General features: G+C 50.9%; 1 long non-coding RNA gene across 1 annotated transcript; it reads right to left on the reverse strand.

The window, feature by feature from the left end:
* Positions 1-2,893: 2,893 nt before the first annotated feature.
* On the reverse strand, positions 2,894-5,063 carry LOC114809142. The gene is made up of 3 exons (XR_003756899.2): positions 4,842-5,063; positions 4,202-4,308; positions 2,894-3,806 (listed from the first exon to the last, which is right to left on the reverse strand). It is a non-coding gene; the product is annotated as an uncharacterized LOC114809142 (long non-coding RNA).
* Between the last annotated feature and the right edge of the window lie 13,766 nt (positions 5,064-18,829).

Consider the following 18,829-nt stretch of genomic DNA (forward strand, 5'->3'; position numbering starts at 1 on the left):
CCCGAGGCGTGGTGTTCGATCATTCTGCAGAATAAAATTTGGTGACCATGGAAACTATGACTGGTCTCATTGACCATGCAGAGCAACAAACAGGCATAATTTTACATGTAACATTACTGGGTGCTGAGCACTGTACTGAGTGCTTGGGAAAGGACTAGACAAAAGAGTTGGTAGACACATTCCCCGTCCACAATGAGCTTATGCGGATGTTTGTAGCGGAGAAGAGGATGAGACGTTACTTGGAAGTTCTCTTCAGTGAGGAGTAAGACTCTCATTCCACCTTTCTGGATGCTCCTGTTTTTAAATGGTATTTTGTTAAACCCTTTACTATGTGCCAGGAACTGTTCTAAACACTGGAGCAGATATGAGCTGTTCAGGCTGGACACGGTCCATGTCTCATGTCACAGTCTTCATCCCCATTTTACAGATGAGGTAACTGAGGTAGAGGGAAGTTAAGTGACGTGTCCAGGTCACATATCAGATAAGCGGCAGAGCAGGGATTAGGACTCAGGTCTTTCTGACTTCCGGGCCCAGGGTCTCTCCACTAGGACACACTGCTTAGTGCTTAAATGCCATAATAATACTAATGACATGGCTTCAGCTGTCACATCAGTATGAATGACTCCCAAAGCCACCTCTCCACCCATCTGCTGTGGGAGAGTGGGAAAAGCTTTTTCTTTCAGGACAGTGTCATCAAGTCATATTATGCTTCCACTCAACTATTTCCCCTCTCTGCAATTTATATCAATGCCCGTCTCCCCCTCTAGTCTGTAAGCTCGTTGCGGGCAGGGGACGTGGCTCCTAAGATGTACTGGACTCCTCCAAGCGCTCTGTACAATGCTCTGCACACAGTGAGTGCTTGATGCCATTAATGAGCTCTTCGTGATTATATAACAATTATACCACTTCCACAAATATTTAGATAGACTCACAGCAGCATCCATAAATACCAGCAACCCAAAAAATGATTATAAGAGAGAGATTTTGCTCTTTGGAATTGGAAAAACAGAAGTAATCAGAAATCACGGTATTAGCTCCACGAGGGCCAGGGAATGCATCCAATTTGATTTACTTGTGGCCCCCTCAGCTCCTGATACAGGGTCTGGCACATAGTAAATGTTTACCAAATATCATTAGTAGTAATGACAATATAATAAAATGGGGATTCAATACCCGTTCCCCCTCCCTCTTATACCGTGAGTTCTATGAGGGATGGGGACAGAGTCTGACCTCATCATTTGAATCTACCCAGTGCTTGGAACAGTGTTTGGCATATAGTGAGCACTTAATAAATGCCACCATACTTATTATGCAGGAAGAGGTGAGGGCCAGCTGGTTTCTTATCAGATTTCTGTCCTCTCTCTCTTCCTTCCCCTGCCGTGTTAACTAGAGGATCGTGGTTTGGCTTGGCCGCCTGGATATTGTTGAGGAGGGAACAAGGGAGATTATGAGATTATCAGTAGGGTTTATTTCATGCAGACCACTTTACTAAGGGCTTGGGAGTCTTCAACAGAGCTGGCAGACACACTCCCTGCCTTCAAGCATCTTACATTCTATCTGGGGAGGCAGACAGTAAAATAAAGTTACAGGTAGGTGGGATATTTGGGGCACAAGCGTATTTGTGGGGGTGGGCATGCACATGTCTGCACCACACAGATGGGCTACCTCTACATGGGTGTGAACGTATTGGAGTTGTCTGTTTGGGGGTTCATGCATTTGCCCACCTTCGATGTCTTCATTCTGTGTGTGTTTATTTACAATCCCCTGTCATCGGTTTCAGAATCAGTCATGGGTTCTAAGCCCAGCTCCATCCTTGGCTGCTGTGGGACCTTGGTCAAATCACTTCCCTTCTCTGTCCCTTACTTACCTCATCTGCAAAATGGAGATTAAGACAGTCATCCCACTGTGGGAGAGGGAAAGTGACAAACCTGATTTGCTTGTGTTCCACCCCAGCTCTTGGTACCGTACCTAGCACGTTTTGGGTGCTTAAATACCACAGTTGATAACTTCCAGCTCTGCCCCTTGTCTGCTGTGTGACCTTGGGCAGGTCACTTGACTTCTTCGGGCCTCACTTGCCTCATGTGTAAAATGGGGAGGGAGACTGTGTGCCTGACTGGGATGGGACTATGTCCAGTCTAATTGACTTGTGTCTACCCGACCTCTCACTGTGGTGCCCAACACATGTTAAGTACTTAAATACCGCAATTATCATTATTACTACTACCATTACAGCAGAGTGAGTAGATACATTCCCTGCCCAAATGGAGTTCACAGACTAGATGGGGAGAATACATGCATATAAATGAATTATGTCTATTCTAACATTTAAGCACTTAATACCACACGTATTGTGTTTATTATTAGAAAAGGGGGAGGGGAAAGCAGAGACCCCCAAACAGATAAAGGGACACCCTTAGAGTCACACTACAAGTCACTTAAATCTCTTCAACATGACTGATTCACTGATTGACCATGTAGTGGAGCCTGGGGCAACCTCCAGGCTGAACCACTGCCCACCTAACCCCTGTTGCCCGCTCTCTGTCTCTTGGGCCTAAGAGGGTCATGCCTTTAGGCCTAACCCAGCCTGATAAAGCTGGTAGGGGCAAGGAGAAATAATCTAAGATTCCCCCACCCATGGGAGCTGTATTCTTCTACAGATGCTAAGGCTGGGTCCAGGGAAGAGCAAAGGAGAAAAAGAGGGTGACATCACCCTCTCTTTTTGCACTCCCAAGTCCCCAGACCCCTTACCCTGGTTGGCAGAAACTGAAGGAATGAAATGTAGAGGGAGGGAGGAGGCTAGGTTGTCAATTTACATAGTAGAAGCTGGTGACATCCTCCTGCTTTAAATAACAGTGGATGCCACCCAGTGATAATCCTTTTGGGGAGTAGAGGCAGCTGCCACTGGATCAAGGGACTCGGTAAAGAGGAAAAAAGTATCCATTTTAATTTCATACAGATGCATTCGGGCTTACAGAGCCCAGGCCGCCAAGGGGACAGAGAGGGGAGGAGAAGAGGAGGGGGCCAGACTATGCCATTTCTGTTGGTAGGATGGGGGAAAACAACTATGCATCTTCCCACTCTAGCAGGTGCTGCTAGTCCTCTCCCCTCCTCATTCTGCTTGTCCAGAAGAGATGGAGGATATAGGGTAGTCACACATGCATACACAAAGACAGGCACACGCCTGATTACTTCTGTCCCTGTATCCCCCTCCCCCAGGGGCACCCCCCTCGGACGGTAGAGGGAGTCTGTACTCTTGAAGCCAGAGCTGGGCAGATAGCTACCAACAGGATGGGCCTGGGCAGGAGGAAGTCGCACCGACTATAGAATTAAGGGCCCCGGGGCGACTTCACACCCACTCTCAGGTCCTTCCACGGAGCACCTGCCTGAAGCTCTAGACCCCTGTTTCCATAACCCTCTACCGGCCCAAAGAGGGGCGGCCCCTCTCACCCTGCTCTGGTCCCGGCCCTCACTCTCACGCATGAGGTGCACACACACGCACACATCTCCATCTCCTCCTGGAGTTGCAAGGGACTGGTTTGGCCCCTCTGATGCGGTGTTTGACCCTTGACCCCCAAAGGAAATGGCATGATCTGGAAGGAGGGGATACAATTGTGGGCTTGGAGGTGGGAGGGAGGGGGTGTCCGGGGGGCAACGGCGGTGGCCAGGGGGCAGCAGCCCAGTGCCAACCAATTGCCCAACGGGGGGCCGGCGCAATCTATCAGTGTCCATGGCATCCGGTGGGTAGCTGGTCAGTCCTCTGCTGTCCATGGGGTCGGTGGTCCGGTTCGGGGCTGTGCTACGGCTTCCTGGGGATGGAGGTGACTGTTGGTTGACTGATGAGGTGTGCCCCAGGCCCCCCATTGGCAGAGTGCCAGCCTATCAGAGCTGGGGGTGGGGAAGACTTGGATGGGTCTACGATGGGAATCCCATTCCTCCAGAGAGGGAGCAGGAAGTTGGATGTCGAGTAGGAGCCTGGTCGGGGACCCTACTGAGCGTGGGGGGATTCAGTCACTGCTCTGGTTTGTGGACTATAAGGATGCAGTGGACTGTGTGTGTATATATATATGTGTACGAGGGATAAGGTTCCCTTCACTGTACTCTCTCAGGTGCTTCACCTAGTGCTCAATAAAGGCCATGGATTCCTTCCACTTGCCTGCAACAGAACCCAGAGAGCCCCAAGCTTAAATCATAAAGAACTCACCCTCCTGTCCAGTCTTGTCTGCACCATCATGTCCTTGAGGAAGCAGGCTTGGAACAGGGGGCCAGGTCTCCCATGATGCACCTGGAGCTCAGGCTCCTTCCTTGGCCCTAAGGATAAAGCTGGTCAGGTCTCAGGGTAATCTTGCTCGGCACCCCTGCTCTGGTCAGGGGCTGCTGCAGCCAGGGCCCAGCCCCATCAGTGCCCCATGCTGTAGATGGACTGTCCCCTGCAGGCTCACTCACACCAGAATTGAGAATGAGCACAAGAGAAAAAGAGCAAGTGAAAGAGTGACAGAGAGAGAAAGAAAAAGAGTGAGTGAGAGAGAGCAAGAAAAGTGAGAACCAGAGAAATGAGAGAGCCGGAGTTGAGGGGCGACCCCTGAGACATGAGAGCAGCTGCCATTCGCACACCCTGCAGGGGAGGTCCTGACTGGCTCTGTCACCCCAAGGCAGGACACCCCAGGCACTCTGGGTTCCCCAACAGACTCAACTACTGCAGACCCTCTCCCCCTTCCCCGCCCCCCACCAAATTCCCCAGTGCCTAACCTGTGAGCAGGAGTGTCCGGGACACTTCTCCAGGGCACAGAAAGAAGCTGGGCTGCTGCCCTTTCTCTCACGCAGCCAAGGCCTTGAACACTTACCCGATGTCAATCTGGTCCTTCACCCCTGTTCCTCTTCCTGTCTACCAACAGTAGACCCGGATGGGGCAACTGACCCCAAGTTTGGCCTGGAATGAGACCATACCTTCTTAAACACCCTCTTTGGCAAACTTGGTGTAGAAGACACAGGCCCTGCCCACTGGGAGCTTACAGTCTAAGTCAATCTGCCAGTACATTGCACTGGAGCTCTTTCCATGTGCAGAACATGGCACTCACCCCTTTGGCACAGTACTATAGAACCATGCAACTACCATGCCCCAACAAGCTCACAGCCTAGAAAGGGAAGCATTGACTTTGAAACAACATGGTGAGAATACTTCAAGGACTTTAGCATTACATAGTACACATGGCCCCTGTTCTCAAGAAGCCTCCGGTCTACATGACAGACATTAAAATTGAGTTACACCACACAGGTGGAACGGCACATACAAGTTCAGTAGATGAAGTTGTACACTCTGAACCCGCGATAAGCTTGAATCGGCATAAAAAACAAAGTAAATAAATACAGACAGTGAAGGGTGGCAGTGTTACATTAAGACAGCAAATAGTGTTTATCGAACGCCATTAGACAGAGCATTTATCGAACGCCATTAGACAGAGCACCCTACTAAGAGCACAATGGGGGTGAGAGGCCTCAGTCATTCAATAATATTTGTCCAGCACTTATCGCAGGTTATAATATAACCAATCAACAGATTCTCTGCTCACTATGCGCTTACCATCTAGAGGGGGAGACAGACATTAGTATGATTAAATTACATCCATTTGAGTCAGAGCCATGACAAGTGGATGGAAGAGTCACCTGGAAATATTCTGTAGACTAGATTCCAACTTGAGTCATTTGCATTTGGTAACTCAGGCTCCCAGGCACGCATCTAGCAAGTACTCTACAAATACTGTTGAAAACTAAGCTTCTGCTGTTACAACCAGGCTTGTGTTGGTGGTGATCTGGGTAAGGCCGGCGTATTTATTGAGCGCAGAGTACTGTATTAAGCACTTTGGAGAGCACGATATAACAGACATTCCCTGCCCACAACGAGTTTACAGTCTATTCCACACGGGTGAAGCTACTGAACCCCAACTCACTGCTGGGCTTTTGTGGGGCTGTTATGGAGTCCCACGGCGGCGGAATGGGAGATTGTACCTTGGCATACAGGAATTGGGAATCACAAAAAGAGTCCCCAGCCGGCCAGCTGAGCTCAATACTACACACGAGGAGCGCATGACGGTACCGCCACCCCTTCCCCATCGGCGGGTCTCACTTCCTGCCCCAGAGGGACTCACATTCTGATACTCGAATACCGTCGCTTCCAGGACCGACCCATGGCACTGAATTCACTGAGGAGAGTGGAGAGTTGGGTGTGGGAAAGGTTTCCAATGAGCGGGGGCTGGAGGTGCACCCCCTTGTGGATAATGGGGTTGGGCTTGGGGAGGGAGGTATACAAGCCTTGCAAAAACAGCCCTTCCCCTTCTAGCACATTCCAGGCACTAAGTCCTGGGTTGAGGGGGTGGCAAGTTACTGGCTGGGATGATTTTATGGTTGACTGGGCAATACTAGCTAACTGGGGCTTGACCCAAGCCCAGGAAGAGAGCTCAATGACAGAGACACAAAAGACACACAGAGAGACAAAGAGACACACAGAGCCAGTGAGCATGCACCGCCATGCACCCCATAGTTGCAGCCCCCACAAAACCCTCACCTCTAGACCCAGAACAGCAATCATTCCCCCCCAAAACAAACCCTTCATTGCATCACAACCCCTCAAATTCCTCCACTCCTGAGAACCAAGTCAGAGCTCAGCTACAAACACTGTTAATCAGATTGGACACATCTGTGTGGTTATCGTTTACCTACCCCAGCACTTGCAACCCATATTAAGTGCCTACCAAACACTATCATCTCATTGACAGGACCAACAAGTAAATGGTATCAAACCTTCTCCTCCCACCTTCAGCCCTCTCCATTACATACATATCATTAATCCCACTGACACAGACTCTCCAGCCCCACCACACATACACATCAGTTTTCTTCACCCCCTTTTGGATAATTCAGTACAAGAAATATCATTTATCCCAAGCCTAGATTATCAACTCCAGTCATGCTATAACTACTTACCTTGTATCCAGTCCAGCACTCAGTACAGTGCTTGGCATATAGTAGGCATTTAACAAGTACCATTATTTTTATCAATAAAACAAAGTCAATCATACTTATGGAATACTTACTGAGGGCAGAACACTGACCTAAGCACTTGGATGAGTACAAGGTAACTCCTAACTGCAGTCCTTTCCCACAAAGGGCCACCACGATTATGCCAATTATCCCAAACTTGGGTCTCCCTACCCTACCCCTGTAATTCATACCCTCGGCCTAGCCCCTTCTTCAGTCCCCTCAATCACCATAATCAAAAAAAACACTAATATCTCAAGCCTCAATATCCAAGTCATTGCTGAGTCACCCATATAAAACCAACTCCCCTCATAAGTCACTCCATCACCATTGGAGTCAACATCACTTAGCCCAGCCTTAAATTATCCCCCAAAAGCATCAACCCAACTCACTGCTGAAGCCTCAAAACCAAACCATTTGCCCTACCCACCTCAACACCTCTGGCATAAGAAACAGGTAGGGAAAGCCAACTTTGGAGGGGACTTTTAATCCAATATATCAACTACCACTGCTGAAGTACCAAGCCAAAAACAATCAGGGCTAAACAAAAGACATGCTAACCAAGGAGACAACACAAGCCTAGCTCACCAAAACCCGAGAAAAACACACTCTGTCTTCTCTCCACAACCTACAGCAAGTCAAGCCCCCAAGCCTTATCTAAGGTAGAAAAAGATCCACCTGCCTCTGGGGCTTTAAAGGGCCAGTGCCATGCCCTATTGTAGGGCACCTAATGGAAAGACTGGGTTGCCCAGAGGAGGGGGGGATGGGGTCGGGGGGTGGGGGACGGGAGTGGGGGGTGTTGGGGAGGGGATAGGGGTGTCGGGGGTGGGAATGGAGGGGTTGGGGAGGGAATAGGGGCGTCGGCCTCTAGGAGCAGGGAAGAAAGATAGGCAGAAGGCTATCAAAGAGAAGGGGATTTGCAGCTGCTCATTGTTATAAGGATCTGGAAAAACATCCTTAATTATAGATACCTGCAACCCCTTCACATACTCCTCGAGGATGGGGTTTAATTCTCATCCAGGATTACCCCAGTGCCTAGTACAGTGCTTTGCATCCAGGAGGATATTCAATAAATAGGAATGAATTAGCAAATTAATAAATGAATCAATCAATCAATAAACTTAAGCTCTTCCCTGAGGTCTCCCCAGTCCCCACTGTCCCCTCCACTCTTGCTCTCCTTTTTGTTTTCTTTTTAATGGTATTTGTTAAGTGCTTTCTGTGTGTCAGGCACTGTGCTGGGCACCACGGTGGATACAAGAGAGGCTGGACACGATCATTGTCCCACGTGGGGCTTGCCCTCTTGATCCCCCATTTTATAGAAGAGGTGACTGAGGCCCAGAGAAGTGAAGCTACTTGCCCAGGGTCACACAGCAGATAGATTGTGGAGCAGAGGTTGGAACCCTGGTCCTCTGACTCCCAGGCCTCTGCCCTTTCTGCTAGGCCATGCTGCTTCTCTCCTCCCTGCTTCTGTTCCTTTTAGCCTCAGAGGAAAGACTGCTGGTAAAAGAAGTAATTAGAGGAGGCCAAGTTTGGGGACCTCTTCATCCAAGAACATGGAGAAAGTGGAGGGAAAAGGCAGGGAAGGTGAAGAAGACAGGAAAGAAGGACGGGTCAGGCCACTTGGGTGGCCGCTGATGGCCCTTGTAGATCTTGGACCGACAGATAATAATAATGGTATCTGCTAATAGCTTACTTTGTAGCAAGCACTACATTAAGCCCTGTCACCCAGGGTGTCACATGTCTCACAGAACACTTTTTTAATGCTATTTGTAAAGCACTTACTATGTGTTCAGCACTGTCTTAGACCCTGGGGTAGAAACAAGTGAATTAGTTCAGAAACAGTCCCTATCCCTTATGGGGCTCACAGTCTAAGTAGCAGGGAGAACAGGAGAACCGAGGCCCAGAGAAGGGGAATGACATGGCCAAGTTCACACAGCAGACAAGTGGCAGAGCCAAGATTAGAACTCCTGACCTTCTGACTCCCAGATCCCTGCCTGATTGACTGTTTTGAACCTCACAGTGTTGATCCTTTCCTTTCCACTCATTCTTCAGCATGCCACTATTTACTCAAATTCACCCTTTATCTGCGCTCCTCATTTTAGGGAGGTGGATGGAATTTAGGGAAAATAGGGGACCTTTATGGTTCCTTTAAAGGCACAGCTCCTCCGAAAGACCTTCCTCGATTAAACTCTCATCAAACCTGGGGAAATGGGGGAATTTTATGGCTCATTTAAGGTACATCTCCTCCAAGAGGCCTTCCCTGACTGAGCCCTCATTCCCTTTTCTCCCACTCCCTTCTGGGTCTCTCTGACTAGCTCCCTTTATTCACCCCCTCCCTCAGTCCCACAGCACTTTTGGCCATATCCCTAATTTCTTTACTTATATTAATGTTGGTCTCCCCCTCTGGACTGAAAGCTCTGTCTGGGAAGGAAATGCGACAGCCAGTTCTCTGTTGTACTGTACTCTCCCAAGTGGTTAGTACAGCGCTCTGCACACAGTAGGCACTAAATAAATACCACTGATGGATTGATTGGCTCTTAGATTGAAAGCCTGGAGCCTGGACAGTGTCCCTTGATGCTTAGTCATGCTGCCAACAGACCCCCTCAATGGTGGGGAACAGTTTCTGGGTCCCAGGTGGGACAGAAACTTTGTCTGAGGTGATTGTCTTCTGATCTAAAAACTTCATATATTAGAGGCCACCCCATTTATCTTGCCCCTCATCATGTGCAGGAATGTTTGCAATCTATGGTTAGATTGCTATCTCTTTGAAGTGGCTTAACTAATTCCACAGAAAGTAGCTTTTTTCAGCTGGGAGATTTTGGTGAATGAGTCAAACTGAAAAATTGCTAAGGGTTCTTGGCACTAAACTGAAACCAATCCAGGAATTGCAAAACTGATAATTGACCTCTGGGATGTCAGTCCCAGCTCAAGTCCATGTATATGTCTAGCTTGTCACTAACTAATCAGTCTATCAGTCAATGGTATTTACTGAGCCCTTACTATATGCAGAGCAATGTACTCAGTATTTGAGAGAGAACTATAGGACAGAATTGGTAGATACACTCAAATCGATCTATCAGTGTTATTTATTTAGAGAAGCAGTGTGGCTCAGTGGAAAGAGCACGGGCTTGGGAGTCAGAGGTCATGGGTTTGAATCCCGGCTCCGTCACTTGTCAGCTGTGTGACTGTGGGCAAGTCATTTAACTTCTCTGTGCCTCAGTTATCTCATCTGTAAAATGGGGATGAAGACTGTGAGCCCCACGTGGGACAACCTGATTCCCCTGCATCTACCCCAGCGCTTAGAACAGTGCTCTGCACATAATAATAATGTTGGTATTTGTTAAACGCTTACTATGTGCACAGCACTGTTCTAAGCGCTGGGGTAGACACAGGGGAATCAGGTTGCCCCACATGGGGCTCACACTCTTCATCTCCATTTTACAGATGAGGTAACTGAGGCACAGAGAAGTTAAGTGACTTGCCCACAGTCACACAGCTGACAAGTGGCAGAGGCGGAATTCGAACCCATGACCTCTGACTCCAAAGCCCGTGCTCTTTCCACTGAGCCACATAGTAAGCGCTTAACAAATACCAACATCATTATTATTATTATTATTATTATTGAGTGCTTACTGTGGGCAGAGAACTGTACTAAACACTTGGGAGAGGACATTAGAAGAATAGAGTTGCTAGACGCGATCCCTGGCCACAGTGGGGTTTATGGTGTAGAGGGGGAGACAGACATTAATCTAAATCAATAAATTGCAGATACATGCATAAATGTGTGGAATGGAGGGAGGGGTGAATAAAGGGTGCAAATCCAAGTACAACTGCAAAGCAAAAAGAAATCTTCTATCTTGTCCAAACTTGGTGCAGTTTTTAGGTGTAAAGAAAGTGCTTAATAAATACCATCATTATCATACACACCTTGCTTCTGCTGCAGGCACATGGGACAGTTGAAGGGAGTGGGAATACACACACAACCATACACACCCTCCCTCGCCTGCTTCTCCCCCCTTTCTCTATAGCTCATCGTGAAACTCCATTTCTTCCCTCTGTTTATGAGGTATTGTAGTGTCCATCTCTCCAATTAGGTTTTAAGCTCAGAAGATGTTGTGTCTTCACCTTTCAGCATCCCTTGCTCCCCACTTGTGCTCTTAGAGTCTGAGCCCCCAAATCTAATTCCAACCTGTGCCTTCTCTCCCCACACTTAATACAGTGTTCTGCACCCAGGAAGAATGTAATACCTTTACTATGGCTGTTATTGCTACTATGGCACAGCTCCAAGCTCATTTCCTCCAGGAAGCCAGCCCTGATTGAATCCATCCACTTTCCTGCCATCCCAGTACTCTGTGTGACTTGTGCCATGAGCGTCCCGCTCCGGGAGTCAGAAGTCACAGTTCACCAGTGACCATGCGTGACCACGGACAAGTGTGTGGTCCGGATAGCCTGAGGGGAGTGATGCCCCGGCTTGCACATGAGGCTCTGGTTCCGAGGTTGTAGGCGACGTGAGCCGCCCGTTCTGCCCCCTGGTCCCTGTGCCCTGAGGAGATGTCCTCGGCCTCACCCCTCTCTCGGACCCAGATGGCCGCTGGCCTGCGAGCCTGGGCCTGTCCGGATGGATACTAGTGTCCCCGGCAAAATTCTGCCTGTACTCCTCATCTAGAGCTGTGGAGCTCCATCTTGAGAGATGAGTGGATAACTGATACAGGGGTCCAGAGTCTCTCATATGGCTTCCTGGGGAACCTTGTCCCTCGTGGGCTCCTATTTCTTCCAGGAGATAGAGAGTGAGTGTGCTCCGGGGATGCCCTGTGGTATCGCCCACCCACCCCGCCCTGGCCAAGGGCACCTCCGCCAAGCTGAGGCCTCTTCCCCGGCAGCCCAGGTTCAGGGCCTACCTTCTGGGCCCCGGCCTGAGTCTGAGCTGGGCAGGATAGGTCATCCCAGCCATGCTGCAGATATCCGGCAGACCGGGGTTGGGGTGGTGGGTGGGCATGGAAGGGCCGGGGGAGAGAAGTGGGAGTGTCTGAATGGGGCCCGGCTGTGCAGATCACCATTTCCTTCACCCCAATGAATGGGGCAGGAACCATATTGCCGGCTGACGTTAGCGGCCTCGGGAGAAAGTGTGGGGGCGGGCGCGGTTGGTGGGGGGACCCTCTGGCTCAGTCCAGAGGGGAGGGCGACACAGCAACCAGGGGATGAGGGTGCCATTCGTTCTGCTCAGTGCACCAACTTGGCTGTGGCATTTGCTTCTTCCCCGGGCACTAGAGCAAGAGGGCCCGGGGGCATGAGGGAGTGGGGGAGACAAGAGCCAGGATGGGAAGGGGGTGGGCTCCTCATGGCCCCTCTCCGCCCCCTGATAGTGTCCAAGTTCAACTACAACCCCAGAGAGAGCCTGTTCGAGCTGGCACCGATGCACCTGCTGTCCACCGGTGCAGCCCTGAGCGCCATGGTCCTGGGCTTCTTGCTATCCATGCCCTTCTTCATCGAGCAGTACATCGTGATGTCGCTGGACAATGTCCCCGAGAACAGGTACAGCTTCCACCCGCCCGCCCCCCCGACCAGGCCGGCCCTGACTTCCCTCCACCTCATCTTTTGGATTGAGTCAGAGGCGGCTCCAGCGGGACGAGGCAGTGCCAGGGATTGGGGTCCCCAGGACTAGAGAAGCAGTGCAGCCTAGTGGAGAGGGCCTGGGAGTCAAAAGGACCTGGGTTCTAATCCCACCTCCCCCACTTGTCTGATGTGTGATCTTGGGTGAGTCCCATCACTTCTTTGTGTCTCAGTTACCTCATCTATAAAATGGGGATTAAGACTGGTCACCCCACGTGGGATAGGGACTCTGTCCAACCTGACAATGTTGTATGTACTCCAGCACTTAATACGGTGTCTGGCACATAGTAGTTGCTTAACAGATAACATTAAAAAAAATAAAATAAATTGGGGAGTGAGCCTGAGAGGCAGAGGCTGTGGGACCCTGGGGCAGCACTCTCCCTTTCTGATGTGCCTCCTCGTTTAGTAAGGGAGAGAGGGGCTCAGCTCAGTCCCTCCTTGTATTATCATGATTATTGGTGATATTAGTATTAGTATAGGTGTTAAGGTGTTAAGTATAGGTTTCTACCTGCCAAGCACTGTTCCAAGCGCTGGGGCACTTAGAAGATAATCAGGTCGGACAGAGCCCCCCACCCCCACCCCCCAGGGACTCACGGTCTAAATAGAGGGGAGTAGGATTGAATCCCCATTTTACAGATGAGGTAACTGAGGCCCAGAGAGGTGAAGAGACTTACCCAAGACCACCCAGCAGACACAGGGATGGAGAGCCAGGATTAGAACCCAGGTCCTCTGATTTCCAGGTCCGGGTTCTTGCCACTAGGCCCCACTGCTTCCTGCATGGTTTGTAGAGTGGGTGTGTGTGTATGTTTGTGCATGTGTGTTTTGGGGGTGCCTGACCCTGGATGTCTATGGTCCATACCACAGGTTGGTGAAGGGCACAGCCTACCACTGGGACCTGCTGCTGGTGGCTCTGAGCAGGTGTGAGCTGAAGGTCACCCCGAATTGTTAAAGTCCCACAGCCAGAAGTGTCCAGGCCCCCCAGGACAACCTCCCCACCCGACTCTGGCCAGCAGTTGGGCTTCCCTAGTTCGGGCAGTCACGGCCACACTGATCAGGCTCCAACCTCGCCAAGGCTGGCACATACCTGGTACTGGCGGCACAGATGAACAGACAGACCCAGGTGTGTGCCAGCATGGGCCAGCCTGCTGGAGCATGGCCAGCTTGCTGGAGAGAACTCTAGCCCTCTGCCCCCAAGTGACAGGCCTTTTTGCCGCCAGAGATCTGCGTCCTGATGCAGATCTGGAGTTCTCCTCTCACCTCTCTTTCCACCTTCAGTCTCCAGCTCCAGGCCCTCCTCCTGCCTGGCTGGTCCCTTCCTTGGGGTCCACTCTGCCTGGTCACTAACCATGGGGGTGGCATTTCTCATACTCCTAGACCAAGCACCCTTTGCCTTTGCCAGGAATGGGTTTGGCGTGGGAAGTGCCAGTTACCACAGTGGGGAAGGTGGAGAGGGGGGGATTTCCTCTCCTCTGACAGGGTTAGATTCCACACTTCCCCAGCTTTGGAAAGACTTAGTCCGGGTACTGTCTATCCCTGTCTATCTAGTGAGGGTAGGTAGTATGGATCCAGGGCAGAGTGAACAGGGACAGCCCCGTAAGCAGAGTAGAGTGTAGATCCCTATCATTTTTAATCATTAATGTTAATATTAATGTCTTTATTACCTTTATCATTAATTTTATTATTCATTTTTGTCAGTGTTATTGTCTTGTTACTGTGAATTGATTTCACTTGTTCTGAATTAACATTATTGAATAAAAAAAATTGTTGGGGTTTTTAATGAAGTAGGATTAAAAGTTACACTGTAGCCCTTCACTTCTAGAAGGCTTTAAACCCTCCTCTTTATTTAGAATCTTTTATTTTAGATTCTTATACCCAAAGGAGGATGTGAACCCAGTCTTCCAGCCTTTCAAGGCTGTTCCTTTTCCCTTGGCCACAGCAGGCCTCACACAGAAACTTGCTCATTCATCTTATTTCAAGCAGATGCCCTTATTAGAGGAGGAAAAAAAACCACTAACCTTTAAAGCACTTGTTTTCTGTTGAGGGAGAGCTTAAGGGGCCAAGTCAAAGAGACAGTTGATGTGAAGCAGCTCGTGGAACACCGGTAAATCTTCCGTCTCTGAGTTCAGAGGTTGTCGGTGCAAATCTGCGGGTCGGTGTGTCAGTGTAATGTGTATGTGCCCCTGTATAGAAATAAGTAATGCGATTGCATAAATAAGATGATGTGTCTAAGTGTCTACATAAAGTTAAATAAGCTAGTATATAGGAGGACGCTTTCCTCATCTGTAAAATAGATATTCACAACCCCTTCTCCGTTCCCCTTAGACCACGAACGCCACTACGGGTAACTACGAGCCCTGCCCTGTTCTAAACCCTCAGCCGAGACCACACGTCACCTGGCCCTCTGAAGGCAAAATTCCGATCCACCTACCCAACTCGAGACCGAAGGTCGTCGTGGACCGGGATCGCGTCCCCCGGTTCCTTCGGACTCTCCCGACAGCTCGGTCTGGCGTCCAGTCCGCGGAGCGGGCTCAAGCGCGCTGCCGACGGTGCTCGTTATATCGTCTCCGTCTTCGAGCCCCGATGGCCGATGCCTTCGGGTGACAGTGCCGGCACTCAGGACGGGGCTCGGCGGTTAGAACCGAGCTTGGCACACGGTAAGCACTTAACAGATAGCGTTATCATCGTTACTACTTCCCTCCCGACGGCTCGGCCGGTTTCCCCAGAAGAAACCAGAAGTCAAACTCGGCCACCCTGGCGAGTCCGGGGGGGCGATGGTTCCCGGGAAACCTGACCTCAACTCACCCCTCCCGGCGAGTGTGGCGCTTCTCGGGAAAATCCTCGTCCGTTCCCTCCTCCGGGCGGGTGCGGCAGGTGCGGTGGACCGAACGGACCGAAACGATCCCCGACCCGATGACCTAAATGGGGAGGCAGACGTTCGTGAGGATGAATTGCTGACTCACGATCTATGATATCATTTGCAGATTCGGACGAGCGCCGTGGGGCCGGGGCCGAGAGCGACTGCCCAGACCTCCCAGATCCCCCCACTTCCTCGACTCCCGCTCCCTTGAGCCTCACACTTGGATCCGCTCCCTTTATTCACCTCACCCTCGGCCCCAGGGCACTCACGTCCAGAGCCTAAGGGAATCGATTGAGATCAACGACCATTTCCGCCTCTAGACTGTCAGCTTTTTGTGGTATTGGACTTTCCCGAGTGCTCGGGATGGTGTTCGGTGCACGGTGAGCGCTTCGTCACGGAATGAATTGAGGAGGTTATCCAGGGAGGCTCACTGACCCGCACAAAGCTGCACGGCAAACCAGGGGCAGACCTGGGATAAGCATTTCCCCAACAGCTCGAACTTTAGGGCCACGCGGTCAACCCGGGGACAGGCTCAAGGACGATTACGCTCCAAGTAGAAGTGGGGGAGTGCTGCCCAGACACAAGGAATCCAACATCCAAAGACCATCTCAGAGAAGGAGAGTGAAACCTAGACCCCAAACCAAACCAAACTCCAAAAAACAAACTTCTTTGGTTTCTTGCTTTGAGTTCTCGTTGGAATCTGTTAAACGCTCACTATGTGCCGGGCACCGGACTAAGCGCTGGGGTCGATCAAAGGGAATCAAGTTGGACACAGCCCATTTCCCACAGAGGGCACACAGTCTTAATGCCCACGTTACAGATGAGGTCACTGAGGCTCCAAGAAGGCCAGTGACTTGCCCGAGGCCACACAGTTGTCACGAGGCAGAGCCGGGCTGAGACCCCCAGGTCCCTCCGACCTGACGGGAGGTGGGGGTACAGAGGTAGATAGATTTTGAGAGAAAGAGGGAGACCTCTTCTGGAGAGAACGCTGAGGAGGACGGGAGAGTCGAAGAGGGGACTGGAGGAAGAAGAGCCTGGATGGGTGCAAGGGAGATTTTAGGGCCATCACGCTTGATGATTTCGAGCATTTGGGAGGGGGGTGCGGGGCCGGGGGCCGGGTTGTTCGAGAAGGAGCGGACGGGGAACATGGCTACTGATCTGTTAGATCGTGCTCTCCCGAGAGCTGAGTACAGAGCTCCACACGCAGCAAGTGCTCGATAAATATGTCACGTTGAGTTCCAAGTCCCCATCTCACCGGTCCTGTAACCTCGGCGTTATCTTCGATTCATTGCTCTCATCTGACCCGATCCGTCACCCAAACCTGGCATTTCTTCTACCTTCACAACATTTCTGGAATTCCACGCTTTCTTCTCCATCCAAACCAGTGCTCAGCAAGGCCATCGACACTTAGGACAGTGCCCAGAACTTGGTATAGTGCCTGCACATAGTAAGTGTGGAGTGGATACCTTTATTAAAAAAAAAAATGCAAACGGCTACCATGAAGATCCAAACACTTATCCAATATCCCTAACTACGGCACCAACCTCCTAGCTAATCTCTCTTCCTCCTGCTCTCCCCACTTTGGCCCATCCTTCACTCTGCTGCCCAGATCGTTTTTCACAAAAAGAGCATTGACTCCATGTTTCCCCACTCCTCCGGGAGTTACCCATCCACCTCCACATCCAAAAGAAACTCCTTACTGTTGCCTTGAAAGACTCTTCCCCTCCTACCTCGCTTCTCCCATTCCCTGCTCCAACCCAGCCCGCACACTCTGCTCCTCTAATGCCAACCCGCTCACTTGTACCTCCATCTCCTCTCTCTCACCACCCACCCCTCCCCCGTCCTGCCTCTGGCCAGGAACGCCCCCCCCCCCCCCTCCTAATCTGACAGATGGCTGCTCTCCCCAGATTAAAATCCTTAACGAGTCATCTGCCCTGAGAGAGTTTTCCCAGGTAAACCCTTTGTTGCCTCTACTCCCTCTCCTTTCTGGGTCATCTACTTGCTTGGATATGTACCCTTGAAGTGCTTCCTCTTCACCTCCACCTTCTTTCCAAACCAATGATGGACATAGCCAGCTGAAATGGATTTCAGTGTCTGTTTCTCCCTCTGGACTGTAAGCTCACTGTGGGCAGAGAACACGTCGAGCAACCCTATTGCAATGTAACCCCTCTCCCTCCTCCCCGCCTCCTGGCCCCAAATGATTACAGTGCTCTGCCCACCATAAGCGCTCAGTAAATACCACTGACTGATGGATTGATGGACTGTCCATTGGTTTGGATGTGTAGAGACCCACAATGATGTTGGTTTATTTCGAGGCCTGTTGACTTCTTTTGAGGTCCGTCTCCCCCCTTCTAGACCATCAGCCCAGCGTGAGCAGCGATCGTCTCTCTGCTGCTGAATTGTCCTTTCCAAGCGTTCCATACAGTTTTCTGTACGCACGGCACTCCCACGCTTTTTGGCACCCCTCTTAGTTACTCTTTCATTCATCCTGCCTCTCATCCCCCCCCACGCCACATGGGTATCTACCCCTACCGTGCCAGACGGCAGTCGCGTAGGAGAGAGTCCAAGGTAGACCGCTTCCGTATTTTTACCGAGAATACTCTCGGATGTGCTACCGGAACGATGGCGGATGGAAGCAGGTCATTCCGGAAGAGAAGCATCTGGGGCGTCGCTACGGGTTGGAGACGATTCGACGGCATAAGAACGAGTACACACCTGGAAGTTCTTTATTGACTTGTATTAATGTCCCTCTCCCCCCTTTGACTGTGAGCTCTTTGGGGGCAGGAATGTGTCTGTTGCTTGTTAGATTGTACTCTCCCAAGCACTTACTACGATGCTTTGCACACAGAGTTCCCGAAGGGTTCTTGGTTGTTTGTTCGTGGTATTTGCTCAGCGATGACTGTGTGTCGGGCACTGTCCTAAGTGCTGAGGTAGACACAAGAGAGCCCAGTTGGCCGGTGTCCCTGTCCCGTATGGGGCTCCACCATCTTAATTCCCATTTGAACGATGAGGTCACTGGGTGCAGAGAAGCAAAGTAACTCGCCCAGAGTCACACAGCAATTGAATGGCAGAGCCTGGATTAGAACCTTCCGACTCCCAGGCCCGCGTTCTAGCCACTAGGCCGCGTTACTTCCTTGGGTCCCATCTGGCGGGGGGTGCCGAAAGGGACCGGCAGGACCAAGGCCCTGGAACTGCGGGCTCCAGGATCCCGGGCCCGCCTAGGCCCGCAGCTGGCCTCCACAACGCCACAGACACCGGCGCCCCCGGACTTATTTATCAAGTGCTTACTCTGATGCCCAACGATGTGCTAAGCATGGAGGAGGTTCCCGA

Source organism: Ornithorhynchus anatinus, chromosome 2, assembly GCF_004115215.2.
Source record: "Ornithorhynchus anatinus isolate Pmale09 chromosome 2, mOrnAna1.pri.v4, whole genome shotgun sequence".
NCBI classification, from domain to species: domain Eukaryota; kingdom Metazoa; phylum Chordata; class Mammalia; order Monotremata; family Ornithorhynchidae; genus Ornithorhynchus; species Ornithorhynchus anatinus.